Source organism: Pogona vitticeps, chromosome 1, assembly GCF_051106095.1.
Source record: "Pogona vitticeps strain Pit_001003342236 chromosome 1, PviZW2.1, whole genome shotgun sequence".
Classification (NCBI taxonomy): Eukaryota; Metazoa; Chordata; class Lepidosauria; order Squamata; family Agamidae; genus Pogona; species Pogona vitticeps.
Genome location: NC_135783.1, coordinates 214,323,025 through 214,349,372, shown reverse-complemented (window position 1 = coordinate 214,349,372; position 26,348 = coordinate 214,323,025). Strand labels below are relative to the sequence as shown.

The following is a 26,348-nucleotide window of genomic DNA, read 5'->3' as shown; positions in this document are numbered from 1 at the left end:
AGAAATTAGGAAAGTTAAGAAACAACACATTTCCAAAAAAGTGGAGTGGGGGAGAAAAATATAGCTTAAATCCTATTAGTTAACGCCTGCCAATGTGACTCATTTGGACTAAATCTCAGCAGTGAATTGCTATTAGTCAAGATGCCAGAGTAAACATTTGCTGTTGTGGGCCAAGTAACATGTCTCTCCACCCAACAGTGAATGCATATACAGTACTGACTTTGCAGTGACATATAAGATAACTGAGTTACACTAGCAGGAGAAACTAATAGATTTTGGCTTATATTAGCTCAGGGAGAACAGTCCATGAGCTGCCACTTGAGGTATCTGTCTTACTCTGCCTAATGATAGAGCCGAGGGTGCTGCTCTTCTTAGCCAGACTTGCAAGGTGCTTGTGATCCTAATTCTGCTCTTCCGTCTACTGCACTTTAACCTCTCCTGCTGTCATGAAGTGAGGTAACAGTGTGTGCTCATATTCAATTCTTTCCTTTCAAGAATGTCTGGTTTATGACACTAGTGGGGAGGGAGAGACTGGCATGGCAGCGAGGGGAGGGTGGCGGCTGGGGATTCCCCGGCTGCCCCTCTGACTCCTGATTGGTCAGCGTTTAGTAGGAATCCCTTGCTGCCCTCATATTGGCTGGTAGGGGAATTCTAATGATAGAACATGGACAGGCAGATTGATTTGCAAATACCTGTACAGTACAGGAATGCCACCCGCGGAGGCTTTTCCCTGCTCTATTTCTTTTATTGCTAGCACTGCTTTGGCTGTTCAGAGGAGAGTTCAGAGAAGGAGAGTTTCCACTCCGGTCCACCAGCCTAGCATAAAAGCAGGGAGGTAGCCATCTCCTTGTTCAGTTCACCGCTCGCCAGCAGTCACAGAAGGAAAACAGTTCAGCAGAAGATTCTCTTGGCCACAAGGAAAGGGGACGTACGGAGGAAAAAGCAGCTTTGCAGCTGCTGCAAAAGAACAAATTGCACCTAACTCAGCTGACACTTTCAGGAGGCCTGAGATGTGTGGCATGAAGTTGTCTTTATGAACATGCTACCCTCCTTCAGGGTCTAAGCTTGATGGAGTTCCTGTGTAGACTGAACAGTCTCTCTTTTGCTCTTTATCAACAAATGGTGACCCTATTAACTTTTAACCAAGTGGTGGTGGTGGGGGGAAGAACATGATTAAACAAAAGATCTTGAACCCACTGGTCAACCCATAAATCACCTGCAACAAGTGGCCTTCAAAAGAAGGTCTTTCAACATATCTGGAGAAGTCTGTTCCCAGGACCAGTTTCAGCACAGATCCAGTAAGTCAAGAAGAATGGGCTCAGGAACGCATTATGCCAGTTAGTTAGGTAAAGCACTGGCAGACACAAAGATATGGGAATATATCCATCATCATCTTGTGGGACTGGACCTAATCATGAGAATGGATCATAACTGCTGAGTCTGTAGAACAACGCTCTCTGGTCCCATAGATTGTTAGGCATCTACAATGCTGCTGATGTCCTGGAAACAAATGTGGAAGCACTAAGCAAATGGGGAAAGCTGAGAGGAGGAGGACTGTTGCGAGCACGCTGAAACCTCTATTATCTAAGGCCTCCAGGAGGTGCTCACTCTTTTTCTCAGTTGCTGCCACCAATACTTCAGTTCAGTATTAATTATTTAAGAAGACAGGTGTTGCTTTGAAACTAAAACTTGTTTATTTGATCAACAAAATAAAATAGGTAAATCACAAGTTGATAATCAATATCTCTCACTCACTGACACACAGACCCTTCTCTCACTGACTTTTTGGCTCACAGGCACACAGACTCACTGATCTCTCTCTACATCTTGAACTCCCTCACATACTCCATACACTCCCCTTTATATACAAGCCACTCCCCCTTTAGCACCACCTTCCGTTCACTCATTGGCTCCTTTTACACTGCTCAGCTGTGATGGACAGGTGAGGGCAGGGCTGAATGCTACAAGGACAACCTTCCCCTCCTCTTGCAGGAACAGCAGAGGACAAGAAGAGATTGGAGTTATCCCTTTTCTGCCCCTACAGTGAAGGGAGCTCTTCCTTTCAGCCTAACCCCAGCACAGAAGGCAAATATTCCCATTTGTTTCCCACCCAAGATCTCAACTGAATATAAAGGTGCTGTCATCATAATCAGTGTTCATCTTTTTGTCCTGGGTCATTTCCCCCCACAGTCCTCCACCACAAAATACAGCTTATTTCACAGAGAATGTGTGTGTGTGTGGGGGAACATTACTCCTCTCCCTCCCTCTACACCCTTCTGGAGCTCTGGCTGCAGCAACAGTGATGGCAAGGAGGCATAGAGGCTCACATCCTGCTCTCTCTTCTGCTACTCCAGCCTCATGACCCTCCCTCCTTCCTCCAGCAGGGGCTCTGGGAAATCCCAGTATCTTCTAGTCATTGATGGGATTTCATACCTGCCCTCAACCTCTCCTTTCTCCTCTCTTTCGCCCCTCCCTCCTGCCCATCTTCCTTGCCCATAGCAGTGTTTCGAGTGCCAGGGTAAAGAAAGACCCACTGAATCCCTCGTTTGGGGACAGACTTGTGGTGCACTTGTACCTTTTACCCACACTGCTGTTCAAGTCAGAGGTCAGGTGGGAGAACAGTGGGCTGTTCCTCCCTCCCACCACTTACCTTCGGCATTGAAGATAAATCTTTATCACCTCTGACCCCAGCTTAGACTGGTCAATTGACCACAGATGTAAAAGGTATGAGATGGATCTAGAAGGTTGTGCTTCTAATCTTGCTATGGAGATCATTGCTGCAGAAAATGCATCTGCAGCCAGTAGGGCAAAATTGATGGAGGGAAGAAAGGCACTGGATGGCTTTATGAGAAAACAGGTAGAGGAATTAGCACAGCTTCACACTTAACTAGAGAAAGAACCCTAAATATAATTGAGTAGAGTGAGGAGAAAGATAGTAACTCATTGTTCTAGTGGGTTAAAGATATTCTAGAAGAGATTAATAAAGCTCTTTATGAATCTTGTGAGTTGCTAAACACACTAACTGAGTTAGGCAAGCTACCCAACAACGTTAATGAACAAGGTGATCTAGGCATTGTAACCTCCCAATATGTCTCTTTTTGTGAGAAAAAATCATTTAAGAAGAAAACTGAAAGTACACTCCCAAAGGAAATTACTCACAAGTCTACAAAAAACAAACAAAAATATACTGGGGCAAAAATAAGAATGAATTAATAAAGACAAAAAAGAGTGAAAATATCAAGAATTCAAATAGGCCTTTAAAATGGCATATAAGATGAATTACTATAGCCTATTTAAACTCCTGGAAGAGAGAAATTGAAAAAAAGTAAAAAGATATCCAGACCTAAAAGAAAAAAGGAAAAGCCAAGAAATAACAAGGCTTCCATAGACATATATTGAATTATCACCTCTTCCCCCATCGGAGATATTAAAAACATGGTGGGGCAAAATCCATGGGATGAGGCCTTAAATAGTAACAGCAAGAAGTGTGACGAATCACTTCCACAACAAACACAGCTGAAGCCCAATGTCAGACTTCTTATACCATAGTGTTTTGCAGCTATCCAAAACAAAGAGGAATGCTCTCATACAATTAACATAAGTTGCATTTAATTAAAACACTAAAGCCTGTAGTGAGAGTACCTGTCCTGCCTCCCTACCACCGTGGTTGGCTGTAGGATGAGGTGGGGAAGAGCCGGATGGCCTCCTTCTGCAATTGGTGCAATGAAAGCAATAGAGCCAGGCACCATGTGGTGGCCGGTGAGTGGACCAGCCAGTTCTGGGATAGAGGGGAATGGGCCTCTGTTGCACCTGAGGTGCTGCTATTTGTATTTATATCCCTGGGATATGAATACAAATAGCCCATGTCTAGTAATTACCTTTCTTTAAAAAAATGATGTTATTAGCCTCCAAGAAACCTGGATTTGCTCTGAGCAACCTGACATCAGCCTTGAGGGTTATAACGATTGGCTGAAACCTGCCTGTAAGTTGGCAAAATATGGCCAGCCAAGTGGAGGCCTGATCATTTATATATCAACTAAATATAACATCAAATACATTGAGGTCAGTGTAGCTAGCCCCAACTTTCAATGTGTTAAGATAGCTAACTTAGTCACCCATATTAATATCTGATAAATATCTATTTTCCACCAAAGAGCTCTAAATGTAATCTTGGTGGCACTTGTGGAGAATTGGACAAATTTATTGAACAACTTGAACTGATAAATCATGGAGCATCCATAATTTTAATGGGAGACTTAAATGCATGTATTGGCCCAAATGAGTATACCATCATGAATAATCTTAACATGTATAATTTGCAATCTTTGTCTTCAGCTTTGAATAAGGAAATGGAATTAAAGGATATTATGATTAATGATGACGGTAAACCCTTTTACAGCATAATTATGAAATATAATTTCTCTATCCTTAATGGCAACCATTATAACGATAGTTTTCTTTACTGGTTGGGGAGGAAGTGTCATTGATTATATAGTGGTTTCCTCTGACTTGATATCTTACATAAGTAGTTTTGAAGTAATTTGTTATTCAGAGAGTGACCATTTTCCAATTTATTCATTACTTTTGGTGACATCTACCACAGGTGTGTCTACCACAAGAAGAAAATACTAAGAATATCCTGAACTTTAACACTCCTAAAAGAATTAGATGGTAAGTTCAAGGACAATACCAATTGCTGAGAATACTTTATGATGAGAAATGTCTTCAGCTAAGCAGCATATTTATTCATAAATCAGAACATAAAGATCAAGGTACACAGTTCTCTGAAATGCTACAGGTTATAGAGCCTCTGTCTTCCAAGAAAAGAACATATTTACAGAAGTCCCTAAAAAACCCTAAGTTATTATTCATTAGTTCACAATGGAATGAATTTCTGATGGCAGCTTAATATAAAGACTCTCAGAGATTTTGTAAACATATTAACAAATAAACATATTAACAAATCAAGTTCCAATGGCTGTTCACTGAATGAATAAAAAATAAATCTGTTCAAGTGTATAAAAGGCCCATTTTAGGGACTTATTAAAGCAATTGTCACCTAAAAATAATATGTTGAAAGCTTTTGTAGAGAATAACAGACCTATTGGGAAAGTATGGGATCCTGTGTCCCCCAGTGAAATCTGTGAAATAATTGTTACTCTAAAGAATGAGAAGGCGCCTGGTGAGTATGGAATTGTGGATGAAGTCTACAAAGCACCACCAAATTGGTCAGCTCCTATCCTTTCATCTTCACAGAAATTAATGATAGTGGTTATTTCTCCCTACAATGGAATATCGAAGATGTATACAGATGTATCAAATGTGTGTTGGAAATGTGAAGCATATGTGGGAAGCTATTATCATATGTGGTGGCCATGTAGAGTAGCAAAACAGTATTGGAAAAGAGTACATGCTGTGTTGCAACAAATATTGCTTTGTAAGGTGCCATTAACTCCAGAACTGTTTTTATTGAGTATGATACCTGATACTATAGATAAGGCAAAGGAATATATAGTTATATACATAGTTACTGCAGCCAGAATTCTCTATGCCAAAAATTGGAAACATCCGACGGTACCGAAACAAGAAGCTCTTCTAGAGAAGATACGGGAAATAGGAGAAATGGACATTTTATCAGAAGTAATGAAGGACTGTCCTTTACAAAAGGCAACTGAAAGATGGGACTTATTCCATAAATGGATAGAGTCAATAGACAACATATGAAGAGTATACATTGAAATTAGAACTTAAATCTGGAAGGCAGAAAATAGTAAAAAGAGTAATTTGAAATTTTGATATGGCAATATGTATAGAATAGATGTTAGTATGATATTGTTTCTCCTCTTCCCTCTGAAACTCAATTCCCTTTTTCCTTTTTGTCACCCCTTGTTAAAAATATTTTTTTAAAAAAAGAATATCAGTATAGTGGTCCCTATATATAAAAAGGTGGCCCAAGTAAACCAGCCAGTTTTTGCCCTATCCGTTTGCTGGATGTCTCATCAAAAATACATACTAAATATCTGTCCAAAAAATTTAAATTTTTGGCATAAATCTAGTGAGATGATTGCAGAAGAACAGGCAGGCTTTTGATGTAATTGTTCAACAGTGGATCAATGCTTTGTTCTATCTCACTTGGTATACAAGTACTGTATGTAAAACTAAAACACATACGTCTATATGTGGCATTTATTGATTTCTCAGCAGCTTCTGACTCTATTAGTCCAGATCACCCCTGGGATAAATTAAGTAAAACCTCTATAGATAAAAGCCTGCTGATGTCGATGTGAGGGCTCTACTCTGACACTAAGATTCAAGTCAGGATGGATTGTTGGGGTCTGTTATCATGTTTGATACCAACTACACGAGGTGTTCGTCAAGGATGTTTGTTAGCTCCAGTACTGTTCAACATTTATGTCAACTCATTAAACACTGAATTGAGCAACAGGGACAACTCTTTGCCACTTCAGTTGGGATCCAGAAGAATAACAGTAATGTATGCTGACGACACTATCTTACTGTCACAAACACAAGGGTTAAGGAGATGGCTGAAAGCTTTTAATCAAAGAGCAGCATATGAAAAACTGAAGATCAATTATGAAAAAACTAAAATACTAGTATTGGCCAGAAGGCCTAAAAACCATATATGGCAGCTTAATGGCCATCCTATAGAACACATGAAGTCCTTTAAATATTGAGGACTTAGCTTCTCAGCTGGTTCTTGGAAAAACTACCTAGAGATTACCAATAAAGTTGCCATCAACAATTCTGTTCTAAGGTTTTATTGGAGCAGAGGTGGCAGACAGGTCCCACCTGCCCATTAACATTTACCAGGCCAAAGTTATTTCACAGATATGCTATGGTGCTGAAATACAGGGCTCCACCCAGAACATGTATCTAGAAATGCCTTAGAATAAATATCTGCAAACTATCTTAGGTCCCCCCCCCCGAAGGAACTGAGACCTTCTCGATTCTCCGGCTGGAAGCAGGCCTTCACTTAATGAAGGCTATACTATGCATGCACAGTATCAAATACTGGTTGAAATGGAAAAGGGGGATTGGATTGTGGTACTGTCTGCTTGTAAGAGATGCTGAATTTTAACAATAGGACAGTTTTATTTTGGAATTGGGACATTTTAGAAGTTATGTATAAACTCTCTCAGAATCTTTTGAGTGCTTTAAGTTTTGAAATGGCAGCACATTACCTGAAGTGCCATATTTTAAAATACGTTTTTAGAGTTGATTGTACTTCTGCCTATTTGTTAAAATGTGCTCCCTGGTATGCCAAGTTACCCATTCAAATACCTCACCCATAGTATTTAACTAGTATAACAAATTTTAAATGAGAAATGCTTTTACAGTTTTATGTTGCCAGTCTATAAGTTCTGCAGTGGTTGAGGAATGTTATCAACTGATTCCCTTGGGGGAGAGAGTCTGTCCATGTGGAACTAATGCAGTTGAAAACCTAACCCATTATTCACTTGCCTGCCCAATTTCTAAGGGGTTAAGAGTAATTCTGTTCAAAGTGTTAGGTCTCACATTTAATGGATCTGATGCATATCTAATAAATTTTCTACTAGGAGATAATGCACTGTGTATTTCTGAAAAGGCAGCCTGCTTTGCTTTTAGAGCAATGGTTTTCTGAAGAGGAAAGGGGCATGGTGGCGCTGCAGGTTAAACTACAAAGCCTCTGGGCTGCAAGGTCGAAAGACCAGCCGTTCACATCCATGCAACGGAGTGAGTGCCTGTCACTTGTCCCACCTCCAGCCAACCTAGCAGTTCGAAAGCATGTAAATGCAAGTAGATAAATAGGTACCACCATGGTGGGAAGATAATGGTGTTCCGTGTCTAGTCGCGCTGGCCACATGACCATGGAAAGTGTCTACGGACAAACACTGGCTCTATGGCTTGGAAACAGGGATAAGCACCGCACACAACTGGACAATTGTCAAGGGGAACCTTTACTTTTACCTTTTTTGAATAGGAAGTTTTGTAATGATCAGGTTTTATTTGTTGATTGAATTGTGTCCATCAGGATGTTGATTTAATGCATTTGATTATTTTATATTACTCAAATGTCTTTTGTAATGGTTATGGCTAAACAAAAATTTGTGTATCTGATCACTTACACAAATTTGGTTGTGCTGATGGCAGTGCCAAGGTGCCAAGCTTTCTCATGGCTTGGTTCAGATCACAAAGTTGGTGCATCATAAAGTTCACCTCAAATATGACAAAAGCTTTACGACCCCCAAGAGGTCTTCCCTGGCTAGGATACTAAACGGAAGAAATCAACTCCACCTCCCTTGAGTATCCAACATTCTCCCTCCCTCCACTGCTCCTGAAGAGCACTTCTCCCTTCACATCTTCTGGAGAGATGTCTCTTTCCCTTCCACCACCAGCTCTCTAGCTTCAGGACAAAGATTTGGAGGCTTTGATTCAACCCAAATGAATCGGGGGGGGGGAGTCACTCATCACTAGATGGCAAAAAAGCAAAAAAAAAAAAAAAGGATTGTATGATGGTTGTGTCACACAGAGAATATCGTCTCCAACGCAGCTCCTTGCAAAAATTGTGGCACATATACTGTATATACTTAGAGTAACTAGGTTACTCTGGGCCCAAAAAATGGAAAAATGAAGAGACCCCAACGATGGAGGAGCTTTTAAAGAAGATGTTGGATATTGCAGAACTAGACACACTCTCAGAGGCACTATGGGATCAACCAAGAAACTATATAAAGCAAAGCTGGAAGTGGATATATAATTGAGCGCAGAGAAAGACAGGAACTTAGGGTGAACTTAGTATTTTGTGAACTCAGTGCTCACCAGAACCCTCTTGAAGATACTCAAAGTCCAGACGATGATGGAATCTCTGTGCCAAACGGGGGATGGGAGATGTTTAGTTTGGTAGTTTTTCTTTGTTTTATATTTTGTATTATTGATTGTATATTTAGAGTATTAATGTGAATAAAAAAATAAGACTTCTCATTAATAAGAATTTTCTCACCAGAGTTTTGTAGTAAAATATTATCTGCCTTTACGACTCTGACTGGTGGCAGATCAGAATTTTCTGTTGTGCTAGTTGCCATGGAGACAGCATCATTGTTACAGCCTCCTTCAATGGCTTCCACTGGTTTTATACAGTAAACCATTTTGGTCTGACTATCATCTTTTCCATTTTTATTTTTATTGTTTTTCATACAATTTGATTGAACATGCCCAAACTCATCACAGTTATAACACTGTCTGTAAGTCCTTTGATCACAATGAGATCTGTCAAACTTTTCCTCAGGGTTCACTAGCTTTGGTGGACTAGGCCCTGGCAACTTAGGTGAGGTACTAAGCTGGCTATCTTTCCCTGACATTTTACTGTTGTAATTTTTATTGAAGGGTATCTTACTGTTGTCCCAGTTTTGCCTGTAAAATTTTACCTCAGAAGACTTAGGATCTCTAGTCTCACTAATGGAATCAGCATATTCAGATGCCTGTAATACATTTTTAGGATTTTGTCTTTGACCAAATAACGCAATTCCCCTGGCAAAATGGAATGAATTTTTTCTCAACCAACCACATTTTTCATTTGGTCTAGAGGTGACATTTTCTCATTCCATCAGTTTGTCCAAACATTGAATCAATTTAGCCCCCACTTGGGCATAAGATTGTTCAGGCGTTTTGGTAAGGGAATGAAATTTTCTTCTAAGGTGTTCTGTATTTCTGCCAAATCTAGAATATACTATTTTTCTATATGCCTCAAAATTTCTAGCTTGCTCCAGAGGCATCTGAGAATACAGCTCAGCTAAATCTCCACTTATTTGTGATCTCAAAACTATAATCCTTTCATTATCCTTAATCTCAGGGTCCCAGCCCGCTGTCTCAAATGAAATCAGAAAAGATTCAGGGCAATCTCCTTTCCTATATTGGGGAAATTTCTTTAGATCGATTTTTGAGAGATTTCCCTCACTAGAGTTGTTATTATTATTGTCATTTTGAGCAGCTAATTCTAATTGTTTCATCTGTATTTGAAATTCCATTTCTCTTTATCTTAATTCTATTTGTCTGGCCTCAGCCCTCTCCTTTTCTCTGGCCCTTTCTTTCTCCATTTCAAAATCTTTTTCCTTTTGTCTGGCCTCAGCTTTCTCTCTCTCCTTAATCTCTAATTCCTTGAGCTGTAGTTCCTAAGCTTTCTCTTCAACCCTGGCTTCAATGTTTAGTTCTTTAGATTTCTCTCTGATTCTTTAAGCCTGAATTCCTGTTCCAACTTCCATTTTTCAAAATTTGGGGAGCTTAGGACACATTTTTCTGAGGTACCCTCATCAGTCTCCTCCTGTTCCACTCGACCTAGAGGGTCTCCATTTCCCTCCACTTCCTGAGGTAAATGTTCTGCTTCCTTAATCCCTTTTTGGCTACGTTTGGGTGGCATGTCTAAGTCTGAGTGAATTATTCTTTAACGTCTGTATTGCTTTTTAAAAGGATCTGTCTTTCTCCTGGTAATTCCAGTAACTATGTTGTTGTGCTTCACTCAGCAGCTCTCTTCTGGCTGTTCTCCAGCTAATAACCTTTTCGTTACTGTCTCTCTATGACTGAGCTATTCTTGCTCTCAGATACCAAAATAATTTTATTTTTCAATCCTCTGCTTTGATTTTCCTATCACCTCAGATTTGCTCTGATTCTGGCTTCCCACTTTTATTCAACACTGCTCCCTTATCTCTCAGAGCCTTGGATTTCAAGCTAGCCACTGGGTCACTCAAATCCTGAGGTAAACAAAAAATTTTTTTTTCCTTTAGAGTTGGTTCCCTATCTTTAGTTCCCCCCAGATCTGCGTTCAGAAGCCTCACCATTAAGCTTCCCCCCAAAAGCTCTAGGAGGTCACCCACTTCTTTACCACAGACCTCTGACTAAAAGGTACCCATGACTCCATAAAATTCACTTTTAAACATTGAGTTCACTGGATTATTTCGTATCCCGCCGCTGGAAACAAATTGTGATGTTTACCCCATGGCCCCTGCTTGTTTCACCAAACACAGAGCTCACACAAGTATCCCAACACATCCTTTAACACACTCCCACCAGTTGGTCTCTTTATCAACCTATATTTCCTATGAAAGACTGAGGTCCCTTCAGTACTGAACTTTTAAACAGAATCAGGTTTATTGATTACAAGTTGCTTTAGGGCTAGTTCTTATGCACATTATTAAAGTTACACAAAGCTTCAGTATTTAACCTCTTCTATCTTAATACAGGTCACACTCTGGCCAATCACTCCTTAAACACTCTCTCTGCCTCCAACCCCAAACTCTCTCTTCTCTGTCTCTCACTGAACTGACTTTTTTTCTTTGACTCACCCCTCCCTTCTAGTTTCTCTGGCTCCGCCTCCCAACAGCTAAAGCAGGGTGATCACTACAATGACCAATATAAAAAAGGCTGAGAATCAAACCCAAATATTTCTGTGTTCATGAAATTGGTACTCCCAACTCCTTCTGTACCCTGATCTGGAGAGGCACTCTTCCAAAGAAAAATGTGCTTGAATATTTACAAGAACAGTCTCAGGATAGAGTCCCTGAAGATTATTCAGTTTATCCCACAAATGTAGCAGTTTCCTCTTGGGAAAGTCTCCTGCTTTCCCGCTTGTGTTAAATCAAGGTGTTTGCTATGGAGGACAGTAGAAATTATTTGGACCTCTGAGGCAGAAAATCCTACCCATACCCAACTGTCTGAGAGCCAAGATTTTACATAAAATAATGTGTAGTCCTTGACTGAGACTTCAAATTGGCTGCCTTACTCAGCCTAACGGGCAAGGCTGCCCCAGACCTGTGAAAGGAGAAGAAAAGACAATTAACATTAGTTCCACAGCAAAGGATGGAAGGAAACCAGAGAGAAAAAGCCACCTCAGGGACTGACACTTCCTTGTCCAAGAGGGTCTGACAGTTAACTGTCTCTCAGTTTCCAGAGAAACAGAACCTCATTGGATTGTCACCTCACTCTGACATCAGAGAATCCAGTTTCTCTTTGGCCATGGCTGTTTAGATGCCAACTGTAGTCACACATCAACCTCTGTAATTAGGCAACCTTTGAGGTGACTCTTCATTAGATTTTTGTTCTCCTGGGGTACCTGAAGAGCTCTATTGTGACCTAGGGCTATGCTGGCAGTGGGGGCTGCAGTCCAGAAAAGTAACTGTGACGATCGCCCCACATCATTCATGCCATTCATAGTCATGAACTGATTTGCATGAGCCTATGAGAGGACTGGAAAGGCAGAGTCAGCAGCTATATGAGGTTTGGCAGGAGAAGGAGGAGTCAGATAAGGGCTGGTTAGTCAGAGAGAGAGGGAACAGATAAGGCTGGTAAAGAAAATAGGTATAGAAGGTGGTAATTATATTGCAAGGGAAAAGAAGTATGTACTGAGAGAACTGTTAATGATTTGCTTGTGTATAATGTGTATCTGAAGGACTTTGGTTATTATTCAATCTGCTTCATTTCAATAAATAAGCTATTTGTGTTCACAAGACAAGTGTCCTGACAAACATCATATATATTGTGGATGAAGTAATCCACTGGTGGCAGCAAGAGGAAAATGCGACATGAGCCTTTCTGACAGAAGGACAGGCAGGGGCCACAAGGTCAGACGCCACAGTATAGCAAGCTCTGCTTGACATGTTATCATACATCATACATCAGAAAGACTGTGATGGCACCTGATAATCATGGTCCCTTTTCCAATTGGGGGAAACCTTTAGGGTCACCCTCAAGGTGTCTCCAACTTAGGGCAACCGTTGTGAATAAATGACCTTCGACCTGTTGATTATTCACTGCCTTCCTCAGCTCTTGCAGAGTAAGGGGCATGGCTTCCTTTCTTGAGCCACTCCGTGGTATCCATGAAGCTTTCATCCAGCCCTTTTGGAAAGGGATACGGCCCATCCTTAAAGAATAAGGTAAAAGGAGGTCATTAGAGTGAAACAGAAAAATAAAGGTGGAAGCCCATGGAAGAAACATCAAATGTTTCATAACAAGAACATCAGGAATAAGAAACAATCACATAACAAGCAGCAATAATAGAATAAAAAGACAATATGTTGGCAGAGAAACAGGACTTCTCTGGATTGTGACCTCATTCTGACATCAGAGAAGTTTGACCTGGGCTGTATCCATGGCAACCGTAGTGGCCAATTAGCCTCTTCAGTTACAAGGAACCATCAGTTACAATCTTCAACAAAATGAATCTTTCATTTTATAATAATATTTAGAACATAAGAACCTAAGAAGAGCCCTCCTGGATCAGGCCAAGGGCCCATCTAGTCCAGCTTCCTGTGTCTCACAGTGGCCCCACCAGATGCCTGTGGGAGCACATGAGACAACGAAATACCTGTCTCCTGATATCCCTCCCCTGCATCTGGCATTTGGAGGTACTTTACTTTTAAGCCTGGAGATTATACATCCCCATCATGGCTTATAACCTGCGATGGACTTTTCCTCCAGGAATCTGTCCAGTCCCCTTTTAAAAACATCTAGGCCAAATGCCATCGCCACATCCTGTGGAAAGGAGTTCCACAGACTAACAACACACTGGGTAAAGAAATATTTTCTTTGTCTTTTCTCACTCTCCCAACACTCCATTGGAGTAGATATTCCCCTGGTTCTAGTTTTGCATGAAAGAGTTTCCATCTATCCACTTATCGATCCCCTGCATAATTTGATATGTCTCAATCATGTCCCCCCTCAGGCACCTTTTCTCCAGACTAAAGAGCCCCAAATGCTGTAGCCTTTCCTCATGAGGGAGGTGCCCCCAGCTCTCATCCTTTTAATCTCTTCTGCACCTTTTCCAGTTCCACTATGTTTTTTTTTTAGGTGTGGCCCAGAAATGTACACAATACTCCATGTGCAGCCTTACTTGTGTGCCATCAAGTCAATTGTGACTTACGGTGACTTTTTTTCCAGGTAGGAAATACACGGAAATGGTTTTCCACTCCCTTCTGTGGACCTCCTGGGACTGTGCAGCTTGCCAATGGCTACACAGGCTGGATCTTCTCCCTGGATGCACAGTGGAGAATTGAACTCCCAAACCTGTGGGTACACAGCTAGATACCTACACCAGTGAGCCAGTCAGCCTTCATAACAACACTCAAATAAAAATTTTGTGTGATCCAAAAGTTATGCTTCCAGCCTAAAAGCAAAGAAACAAAACCCACAAACTGGTGATCACCCATTACCCTCAGGGTGAGGCTCTTCTCTGAAAAAAAAAGTACAAATGTAATATTGCTTGTATTTATAAGCAGCCAGTAGCCTGACATCCTTGTTGGGAGATTTCTCTTTACCCCATCTGAAAATAACAAGTCCTCTATTTTTTAAAAAAAACAAAAACATCTGCAGTCACAAAGTGCATTTTCTATATCTATAGTTTAATTGGCATTCAGGAATTAGTAATTTCAGGAGCCTGTGTAAAGACAATTGGTAGCTGGTTATTTTTAGAAAGGCACCTACCATTCACAAAGTGACCACAGAAGAGAAAAACCCAGAAGCTAACTCTTTTATCCATCATTTCTCACCCAAACCATTTGTTAGGGTTGTTTTTCTACAAGTGTGAATGATTGTGAGCAGAAGAAGGTATCCTGCTGCCACTGGTGTTGTCAACATTTGCTATGTAAAACTTGGCATCCGTGCATGGTATTGTGCAATAACATTGGGCCATTTCCTGGATTTTTGACTAGTGGGTACAGCACCACAATATGCCACTTTGGCATCTGCCCAGGTCATGAATATTAATGTCCTATCTGCATGAACCAATGAGAGAGGTGGAGTCATGAGATATAAGAGTCTATGCAGGGTGAGGGGAGAGTTAGATAGGAGATTGGAGGTTTGGGAGTTTGGAGTAGAGAGAGAAGGTTGGCAGTTGAGAGTGTATGAAGAAGGATGTTTTGTTAAGAGTTAATGACATAGATTATACCTTCATCACCTGTAATAATAAGTAATTTCTATTTGGCTCTTTTTAAAATAACACATTGCCTGGACCTCTGTGATTAATAATAAACAATGTTGATCTAATCAACTGGTGGCAGCGACACGACAAGTAGCTTGTGCCCTTTGATTGGGGAAACAACCAAGGGACAGGCGGGAACGTGACAGCCACATTCATAAACGAGAGCGGGTTTTTTTGGAGAATTTAATTTCCTGACTTTTTAAAACAGGACTTTAAATATACAGTACATATGCTACACACAAATTCGGTCAGAAATTTCCTTCGTATCGAATTACTCAGCAATAGAGGATTCCTGAAGATGAGCATATGATCTGTACTATGGTTACTGGGAGAAGAGTGAGAACAGCTTGGATGTGACTGTAGTCCCTCTGTGCCAAAATATTTTGAAAGGCTGTTTTGGCTTAATGAAGTGATAATGCAAAGTTGTGAGTAGGAATAACATATATAGCGGAAAAGCATACACACTCTTTAACCTATTGGTTAAATTAATGTTGACATGCCCGCTCTGTCAAATGCAGACCTGAAAGATATGTTCCAAATTCCAATCCTTTTCTTTGAGTTGTGCAAGCTGAAGGGAAAAACCTATATTGGAACAAAAGCTCTATGGACATGTTGTATGCATGTCCCTTTTCTTTGGGATTTTTTTTTTAAAGATAAGAGGTTGGAGTTGGCAAAGAATGTCACTGGAAACCAAAGTCAAAATCATCCATAGTATGTGAAAGAAAGATAGTGAAGAAAGACAGGGACAAGTCATTTGAAATGTAGTGTTGGTACGGATACTAAAGACAGCCAGAAAAGCAGAAAAGTGGGTGCTCAATCAAGTCAAGCCTGAACTGTCTCTTGAGCAAAAATGAGTAACCTGAATCCATCTTACCATGCACATATAATGGAAACAAAAAAGTGGCCAGAATAAACTATATTGCTGTGAAAAGTGAGGTGGACCAGTAGACAAAGAGGAAGATCTAAGAAGAGATGAGTTAACTCAAAAAAGTGAGCCACAGCTGCTAGTTTGCAAGATCTGAGCAGAGCTTAACAGAAGAGAAAATATTGCTAGGAGATCGAGGGAGGGCAGCAGGAAGACAGAACAATCAAATGTTAGATGATGTTGGTTTGCAAGATCTTCATGACCGGACATTTTGGAAGTCAATAACTTATATGGAGCGAGAAAGGGGAGGAGAAGAGGAAGTTAACTTCCTTTTGTCTCCCTAAGATTCAGCCTAATATTCTCTCCTTCTGCTGCAGCTGTCCTTGGCTGCTGCTTCCTTACTCATGAGTAAACCAGGTAAAACTTGCTTTGAGATCATCTCTAGCCACAAAGCAAATAATAATACTGTAATAGTAATTTCATAGCTTGAATGAATGAGCTTCTGAATATTATCTCAATTTTTAAAATATATTTAAAAAAACATTTTCTCAAGAAGGAGTTAATTTTTGTTTCTTTCACAGTCAGTGAATTGGATTCTGAGTGCCAGGGGCAAAGGTTCAGTCTGTTTAGAACAGGGGTGTCCAACCTTTCACCTTCCCTGGCCCACATTAGAAGATGAAAATTTGGTTTGGGTCGCACATAACATAAAGTAACAGTAACGATACCTGATCATCCAAAAAAAAACCAGGGCGAGAGGTTCAAAAGTTTGTAAGACAGCTCTTCGTAACCTTTTTCACATGTTTTTTTCTGTTCTGAAACTGTCCTGATGACTCACACCAAAGTAATGCTTTTGCCTTGGTTTGCCTTCACAATACAGAGGCTGGAAAGCTAGCAGCACGGCGCGACCTCCCCAGACACAGCCCGGGAAATTCAAATGCCCTCCCCCACCGGGCTCCTGCCTCCTGCTGCTGTGTCTCTCCGTGCTGCTGGCTTCCCAAGTAGAAACTCTAAAATTTCTACTTACACTCAACCTTTCGCCAGCCAAATCCAGCCCCACTGAAGGCGGCAACCACGGTTGCGTTGGTCTCCCCTCTGGACTCCAACCTGCAGCGGGCTGCCTTTCTCCCTGCTCGGCCGGAAAACCCAAAGCCTGGCAACTGGACGGACGAACCGCTGGGCTGACTTGCTCCCTCACCCCGGGCAGCAATGGCATCGAGCGGCTCGGCTACCCGCTTTCCCCCCCAGGCGCTGAGTTGGCTGTTGAGCTGTGGGGTGGATTTGGCGCTAAGGCTCCAGAGTTTGAGGCTGGCTTTTTTCCACCCGACACACACACACTCTGTGGAGGGGCAGGCAGCTCCTCCCTCTCCGCCTTCCCCTCACTGCATCTTTCCAGATCTTTTTTGCTTCCTTGCTCACCCACTCACACGCTTTCCTCTTCGCCAGGAGAGAGGCCGGGTAGCAGAATTGGAACGCTAGCACAGCATTGTGGGAGGTGCGAGACCTTCACTGGGCTGCATTAGGAGCCGACCTGCGGGCTGCGGGCTAGACAAGCCTGGTTTAGAAGGTTGGCAATTTATAGTATAAAATAGGCCACACAAATTCTTTTTTTGCTTTAAAAGAGCTAATTTTGAGGTACAGTGGTTCCTCAACTTACGACATAACCCGTTCCAGAAGATGGACGTAACTCGAAATGGTCGTAGGTCGAAGCACCATTTCCCATAGGAATGCATGGAAATGTGATTAATCCGTTCCGGCCAAAAAAACAAAAACCCCAAAATAAAATAAAAATAAAACACTGCAAACCCCATGGGGCTGCAATATATATATATAAATACATATAAAAACAATAAACAGAGCAAGCCCTGAAGGCGCTGGGCCTGCAAACAAAGATTCTGTGCAGTCCAAAATGCCTGGTCATGAACCATATTTCCAGTAGAAAAACCTCATAAAATGTCCTGGCAAATTCATTCCTGTGCAAAAAGTAATTCTGACACAAACCACAAAGAAGTCTGAACTGCTCACAGTTTCCAAAGATTATGCTACTATGCATGAAGAATGCTGATGAACAAACCGCTAATTTTCTCATTACTTCTCTGAGCCAAAGTAATTTTTTTCCCTAAAGTTTATCATTAATAAATGACCGTGAATGGAACGAATAGACTTTTGACCTTAATGAGTTTAGTTTAACCACGTCATTCTGTAGAACGACTTATTTACATGATACTTCATATACAGACAATTAGCTAGTGACGTATCTGAGATTCATAGGTTCCTTAGAATCATAGAATAATGGAGTTAGAAGGGGCCTATAAAGCCACCCAGTCCAATCTCCTTGAATAACAAACATCAGCAAAGGCTTGTCTTGCCTTTAGAGTCAGCACACGTCTTTCTGCATTTTTTTTTCCATCTGGGATTTTCATCTGAGCCAATGAAGGACTCTTTTCTTTTGACCACTCTGATACGTATTCAGCTTGAGCAGTAGGGCTGGAGAAGGCCCCCCTTCCTCGCCTCCCCTGATGATTGCAGTGACATGAGCGTAAAAAGGCCTAGAAAATTTAATTTTCTGTAGGCTCCTGGTAGGTAGAAGAGAAGAGGATGAGAGAGGGACCATATTCTTCCATCACTGCTGGAGCAATAGGCACCAGAATAGGTAGGGAGCTTGTCACAAGCACGACAAGCAGCTCATGAAGTTTTTCCAGTAATGTGATTTGAAATGAAACAGTGTCAGTTTTTGTGGTTTGTTATAAATATGGCTACTTACCAATATCACACTCCTTTATTTTAATGCCATGCTCTGTGGGTGCTGATACAGAATGGTCGCCTTGCTGCGCAAATTTGCAAGTAAACTCCTAACCCTCAGGGTTAGGAGGGTGCACTGGGCAATTTTATTCTGCTTTTGAAATGCAGCGTCAGACAGATCAGACAGGTGAAAGCTCCGTGGGAACCATTTACAGCGCTGTCCTGCGGTTTCCAAGCTATTGGATGTGGCAGACATCTCACATCTATTTTTCCCTTCACTGATCTGCAGCATAGAATTAAGCACACTGGAAAGAACTAGATCTCTCAGTGGTGATTTGTGGTGATTAGCACCTTGGGGAGTTCTGATCCACCCCATAAGAGCCAAATGCATCTATTAATGAAATGCCCTTTTCTTGCTGTTAGCCACTCATTTCCTTCTCTAAAAAGACCTTGTTTTGTGCTTAAACTAGTTTCCTTGTCTTCCTTTGATCAAGTTGATGAAAAATCCTCTGTGTGCCCACAGCACCACCCTGCACGACTTGTTCATGTACGGAGTGGAGTTGGGCACAAACCAAACTACGAACTGAAAAACAAACCCACGAACCCGGCCGATTCATGGTTTGGTTCACGCATTCTGTTTTGCTAAAACGTCACTTTGTTTTGGCAAAGCAGATCTTTTGAGACTCATTTGGAGGCCTTTCAGGGCCTTGCACTTTGCAAGCCATTTCCAGTTAAGAAGAACCCTTAGGGAGCCTCTTCTGTGATAGCCATTGTTCCTGTCACATATTTTCCCTTTTATCTTTGTAAGACTCTTCCTCTCCCCCCTTGGGGAAGATGTCAGTGAGGGACTAGAAAGCAAGACTTGCTTTTGCACTCGACCCCCTTGACATGAGGCCACTCATGAAGCAAGGCAGGTTTGCAGTCTGAGGTTCTCCAGTGAGAAGGTTTCCATTGTTATTCCATGCACAGTTGTAGGCCTTAACTAAGGGCTTGATCACACGTGCCATAAGAACTCCAGTTATATTGATTCTGCTGTTATTTAAATTGTTACATAAATTTCCATTCACACGACACACAGCTAACACTGATTCATTTGGCCAGCCAGTAGGGTTTTTCCACCTCGCCAGCAAGGTTGTTTCAAAATCCAACAATCATGGCTTCAATCCTTATCATTTCAGCACATCTGAATGTTGCTGTCAATTTATTACTGTGCAACTGAGTCAAGTTTGGGGGCACTATGGCCACTGCATGGCCACTGTGCTTGTACCCCCTTAATTTTTTTAATGCTTATTGATAAATCACTTACTATCCATGAAAGTTCTTGCTGCAGCAGCTGTCTGCATACACACGTGCAAGCTCTGAAATTTGAACAAAGCAAGGGCAACTGTTATCCCAAGTAGAATGAAATACTGTAAGAGCAAGTTTGAGGGTTCAGACAGGGTGGGGTGGGGGTTGAAAGAGAGATCTTGGCTTTGGATTCTCCTCTTCCTCCAAAGGAAGGTGCAACTGCCCATCTGGTCTGCACAGAGGTAAGGCAGCTGTGCCTCCTGCCTGTACATGCATATGCCGCTTAAGATGTATATTATTTAGGATTTTTTTAAATTAAGGTAGTGGGGACCCAAGTACAGGACAGAAAATGAATTGATTTATATGAGATGGCATGTGTAGCCTATGAAACGGATACAAATAGCAAGAAATGTGACAACCATGTGAACTGGCCCAGCAGTATATACACCACATGACTATACATACAAATGTATAGATCTTTAAATAGGAAAAAAAAGAGACAGTTCAAATGGTCTGTGCAATTAGGCCTTAACAGAAAACACAGGAAGAATTTTGAATGCTCAAAAAGCATTACCTACTCACTTACTGTTATTATTTTATTACCGTATTCCCCTAACATTTTGGATAAGCAGTGGATGCATTAAAATGTAATTTCTATAGATTAGTAATCCAAAAGAACAGGGTAATAGTGTCATCAGGGCTGCCTGAGCGTAATGCAGGGCATTTGTTTAGAACATAACAAAACATAACAGCTCTTGTAGTCACAAAAGAACTAATTACCTACATGCTAAGATCATCTTGAAAATCACAGGTTGGTCTGAACGGCTAGTCTTTCAGGCCTATTATTACAGGAGTATACAAAGTAAACACACACACACACACACACACACACACACACACACACAGACAGACAGACAGACAGACAGACAGACAGACACACACACACACACACACACACACACACACAGAGACAAGGCATAACTTTTGCTCTGCCAGTAGACTGCAAACCTTTGGTTGCTCTTATCTGGTGATTATTTTACCAGCTGACAAAGTTCCCTCTTCTCTTTAGAATTTTTCAAATAATGTGCCCTTTTACTGTTAGATTACATTTTTACTCCATCAAATGACACTTACCAGTAGTTACCAGTGAGTGAGGAAATGTATGTCCTATCTCTGATGGAGACTTGCTTTTTCCCTGGGCAAATAGGCAGCTTGAGTTTTCAAAAGAAGGTAAGTAACGGGGCAAGCTACTTAAGATTCACCAACATTTTCCAGGAGGGACTGTGTGACAGCACTGAAGGTGTTCACTTCTGCCAAGCAGGTTTTCATTTTTTAAAAACTTTTTTTTTTTTTTTTTTTTTTGCTTTTCTTTAGCTGTTGGTAATAGATAACTGGAAATGATCTGTGGCAGAGATTTGGAAAAGAGCCTTACAGATACCGTGGACCGCTAGGAAAACAAATGTGGATGCTCAAGCCTCAACCCAGTCTAGAAGTTAAAAAAATCACTAGGTGGAGGGTATCATTCTTTGGAGAATGAGACAACAAGACTTACTGAAAAAGACAGTATTGCTAGGAAAGGTTGAAGGCAGCAGAAGAACAGGGAGACTGGACATGAAATAGATTGACTCAATAATGGAAGCCATGGCTTTAAGCTTGAAAAATGTGAGCAGGGCTATTACTAATAGAATTTTTTGAAGGTCACTGATTCATAGGGTTCAGTGCCAAAATAAGTTCACCACACTGAATGGCTCTTGTAAGCTTCAGAATGGATTATAGTGGCATCTGTAAAATCAGGGTCTTCATTCCCTGTTTAACTAGAGTGGGCCCATTGAATCAGTGGAGCTGTCAGTAACAGCTTATAAAGGAGCTGTGACTGACGATTACATTTCAGCTATACATTTAGGCTGCGGTTCTGTTGACTAAAGGTCATAGTGTGGACCAGATCCTCTTTTCTACCCTCAGGAAGGGAGGTCTGTAGGCGGAGAAGGGCACCCACCTTCCATCTCACCATCCCTCATTGTGATCATCATGAAATATTTCACCAGCAGTGCTGCTCTGATGGTGGTGAATGGCAGCAACATGTCTGAGTGCCAGAGACAGCTTGGCACTATTCAAATCTGTCACAAGAAAAGTATGGATGACATTAAGGTAAATAATTTGGCAGTGTTTACTTGGCTTATATTTTCCTATTTTGTTGGTGCTGACATGGTTGCAATAAGTGGGCATGGACTTGTTTATAGGTTCCCCTTTTTTTTAAGTCCAGTCGTGTCCAACTCTAGGGGGTGGTGCTCATCTTGTTTTCAAGCCGTAGAGCCAGGACTTGTCCGAAGACAGTTTACATTGCCACGTGGCCATCGTGACTAGGGAATGCCGTTTTACCTTCCCACCGAGGTGGTCCCTATTTATCTACTCGCATTTCCATGCTTTCGAAGTGCTAGGTTGTCGAGGAGCTGGGACAAATCGATGGGAGCTCACTCCATCATGTGGAGTCAATCTTACGACTGCTGGTCTTCTGACCTTGCAGCACAGGCTTCTGTAGTTTAGCCCACAGCTCTATTTGTAAAAAAAAAAAAATACATGAAGTTTTTTTCCATTTTAATTGCATTTTGTTTATTTCACTAATTGCATCAAAAGCTAATACTGAAAGCTCACTTATGTATGCTTTACAATGAAATCATCTCATTTTTGGGATACTGTTTAATTATGCTGACCCAATGCTGCCTAACAAGTTTGATCTAAAATGCATATCTCTACTATCTATAAAGTAACATCTATTTTAAACCTTTGAAAACAGCAGACTGATAAACACTTAAAACACTCAGTCGTGTTTGAGTGCAAGTATATGGATAATTGCTTTGTGACAGGACTGGGCACAGTCTGGGGTTACACACATTACCCCAACTCTGCTTTTGTTACATCAGATTCCATAGATTTCCCAAGTAAAATATATATGTATTTCCCAGCAAAAAACAGTGTACTACCAAAAAGAGGGTGTCATGATTCCACATGGCCCCTGATTGTATCACCAAACTAAGAGCTCACGCTACATGTCTTCAAGCTACCACCAGTTGATTACATCAACATTATCTGCTATTAATGATTGAGGTCCAATTCATATTAATAGATTCATTATTAATAGATTAATCAATTCATTTTAATAGAACCAAATAGAAATCGTTCATTGTTACAGGTGATGATAGTTCAAGCAATGTTGTTAACTCTTAACAAACATCCTCCTTCATCCACTCTCAACCACTACTCTCCCACCCAAACTCCAAAACTCTCTAACTCCCTATCTAAACTCCTCATCCTGCTGCTGAGTCTCTTATATCTAGTGATTCCACCCCTCCAGTACTCCCATTGGTCTATGCAGATAGCATATGAATATTCATGACCTGGGCAGATGCCACAGAGGGCAAATGACCTTTTAAACAGGTTGCTGACCCTCTCCTGCACTGTTTAACACAAAAAAGTTGTGGTTTTTTTTTTTTTTTAAAAAGGATTTGCCTCCCTCCCTCATTTTTAGCCATGTTTTTTTTTCCCTTACAGGGAAAATTTTTCTTTGGCATTTTTGGTGATCTGTGTGACCTCCTAGAACAGTGGTCCTCAACCTTGGGCCTCCAGATGTTCTTGGACTTCAACTCCCAGAAATCCTGGACAGCAGAGGTAGTGGTAAAGGCTTCTGGGAGTTGTAGTCCAAGAACATCTGGAGGCCCAAGGTTGGGGACCACTGTCCTAGAAGATCCTGAGGACAGAACTATGGCTCCTACATCTGCCAGAGTTGCTTTTGTCTGCTTAACTGTAACCCCATAGAACTTAATGGGATGTAATTATATCATCATCATCTTAAAACTGCAGAGCTGGAAGGGACCCTATGGATCATCGGGTCCAGCCCCTGTTAAGGAGGCACTGTGGGGAACTGAACTCTCAACCTCTGGCTCTGTAGCCAAAGACCTAAATCACCGAGCTATCCAGCAGTTTTCCAGGTAAGTTTCCAAGTCAACATACCGAGGATTGGGTTGAAAGGTAAATACATGCCTTCCCTTCACTCTCTCCCTTACTCTTCTTATCTCTGGAAGTTTAGAAAACAGCCAGAGGGCAGATGGACCCAAATGGCCATCCCTGCCCCCCCCCGGGGTTTCATTTGTTGAGTCAATTTATTTTCCTGGTTAGTGGATCTAGTGGCCTGAGAGCCACGTGTAGTCTGGTGTTGCCCCTTGTCCACCCTGATCTACTAGGATCTTCATTTTTATCTGGCTGTTAAAATGCCAAGGACTACTGTCAGAAATGTTCCAGATGGAATATAACATTTTTCAAAACAAAATGATAACTGGCAAGTAGGAATTGAAAGTATCTCCCTGTAGCGAACATCCTGCCTTCCCATAGTTTGTTAAAGTGATCAGTATTACAGAGGAAAATTTAATATAAAGTATTTATCAGTGCTGGAAAGGTATTGCTGAATTTACTTATGCTTAGTTGATTGTTTATGAGGGCACACTGGTAAGTGTCCCCTCATAAAACAAACTTATTAAGGGGGGGGAATAGACATGTAGCGAACACCCTGCCTTCCCATAGATGTAATGGGATTAGCCTGCACCAATGGGAGTTGTTGGGAGGTGGAGCCAGAGTGAAACTATAGAAGGGAGGGGTGAGTTAGTTAGACAGTTTGAGTTAGAGGCTTGACGGTTGAAGAGACTTAACTGAGAAGTGGGGAGTCAGGCTGTAGAGAGTTAAAGGTGGCCGCTGAGAGTGAGGACGTTAAAGAAAGTTAAATAAGGAAAAAGTTATTAAGAAGCCAACAAATACCTTAGTGTCTTTTAACCATTTATTAAAATGAACTGTAATCAATAAACCTGTTTTATGTTGAAAGTCACACAGTGTATGGACCTCAGTCTTTCTGAGTACAATTGTGCTGGTAAGGACCAACTGGTGGCAGCGTGAAGTAAAAAGGGAATGTGACTCGTGTGCCTTGGGTTAGTGGAAACAACTTGGGGGCATGCAGAAAAGAGGGTGCATGTCACACTCCCCCTTCCCTGTTCTTCCAGCAAGTGCAGCATTTTGATATACTCTATGAAACAATGATGTGTATCTTTATTGATCGATCTGTGTATGTTTATGCAATGTGCAAGCTCTTTATATATCATATCAGACGTCTGAACTCACTGGAAGCAGGAAACACATCTCCTGGTTTATCTGTAGCAACACATTAGATCTTATAATTCTGGCTACAGGAAATGGACATTCTACTTTACCATCTCTTTTTGCATCACCAGTGTACAGAAATAAGCTCTTGCTTCCTTTTTTCTTTCCGTTCTTAGGTATAATCATGCTCCTTCCCATTGTGGAGGTGATAATGGCATGAAAGTCTGCACAGTGGAACATAACATAACCCCGTCCATGACTGGCATATAAAATAGTAAGTTTTGCTTTAGATCAGAGTTTGTTTCCAATGATCTCTGCTATATTTAAATTACAGAAATAAAAAAAAAACTAGGAAGTGAGGAAAACCTGAAAGCCCGCTAATTTGTACAAATCCAGGAAAGCTCTATGTCAGAATATAGAAATTTTGTAGGCCTGAACCTGAATAAATGTATTATTAATGAGCTGCCATTTTGCACAGATGTGAGTATGCTGAGTCACTCTGAAGATGATGCAATGTCTGGAAATAAGAAGACACCAGGTGCAGAAGATGAAGTCATGTGTCTTCTGATTGGACTAGAGATGCCATGTATATGTATATAAGTGAACAGTGTCTGTGTATCACTCTCTTCCTTCTTCACCATTTTCTGCTATCCACTATGTCAGTTTGTGTAAAGAGTTCCTGCCATGCTGATGTGATGCCTGCCTGTAAATATTTGTAAATACTTTTAAATACAACCGTCTTGCAAAAGAAGAAGAACTTGTAAGTGTCTTCAATAACTCTGCGTTTTTCCTGTCGCCAAATCCGCCAAATTAAGTTTGAATCTTAGATATGTTGAAGGGCTGCAACCTATAGGGGATTGAAAATATGAGCAAAATGTACCCTTTAATTGCAGCTGTGTCACTTTATGCATTTTCTGTAGAAGCAGACCATTTGTTCTATGTTGTTGGGATGGTTGTTGTTCCTGTATTCTAAGACAAGAACCCATGCAATACTGCAGTGTTGCAGTGCCGAGATATTGGTGCTCCAAACACCTCCAGCTGCTCTGAATGCTACAGCGATGCCGACAAAGAGTTTCATTGCATTTTAAAGACCAACAGGGTGATACTCAGACTTGGGGATCCGTATGTTCTTGGATCACTACTCCTAGAAACTAGCTGACACAATCAGTGGCCAGGGCTTCTTGGGGTTGTGGTCCAAGAATGTTGGTGGCCCCAAATTTAGGGAACCTTTGGACTTATAAGGGGACGTGGCGGCGCTGTGGGCTAAACCGCAGAAGCCTGTGCTGCAGGGTCAGAAGACCAGCAGTCGTAAGATCGAATTCACGCGACGGAGTGAGCGCCTGTCGCTTG

The 26,348-nt window shown here is 41.3% G+C and overlaps 1 long non-coding RNA gene across 1 annotated transcript; it reads left to right on the top strand.

Annotated features, from left to right (window-relative positions):
• The first annotated feature begins 23,697 nt into the window (after positions 1-23,697).
• On the top strand, positions 23,698-25,755 carry LOC140701872 (uncharacterized). Its single transcript, XR_012080866.2, has 3 exons — positions 23,698-23,842; positions 25,175-25,272; positions 25,477-25,755. It is a non-coding gene; the product is annotated as an uncharacterized LOC140701872 (long non-coding RNA).
• The last annotated feature ends 593 nt before the right edge of the window (positions 25,756-26,348 follow it).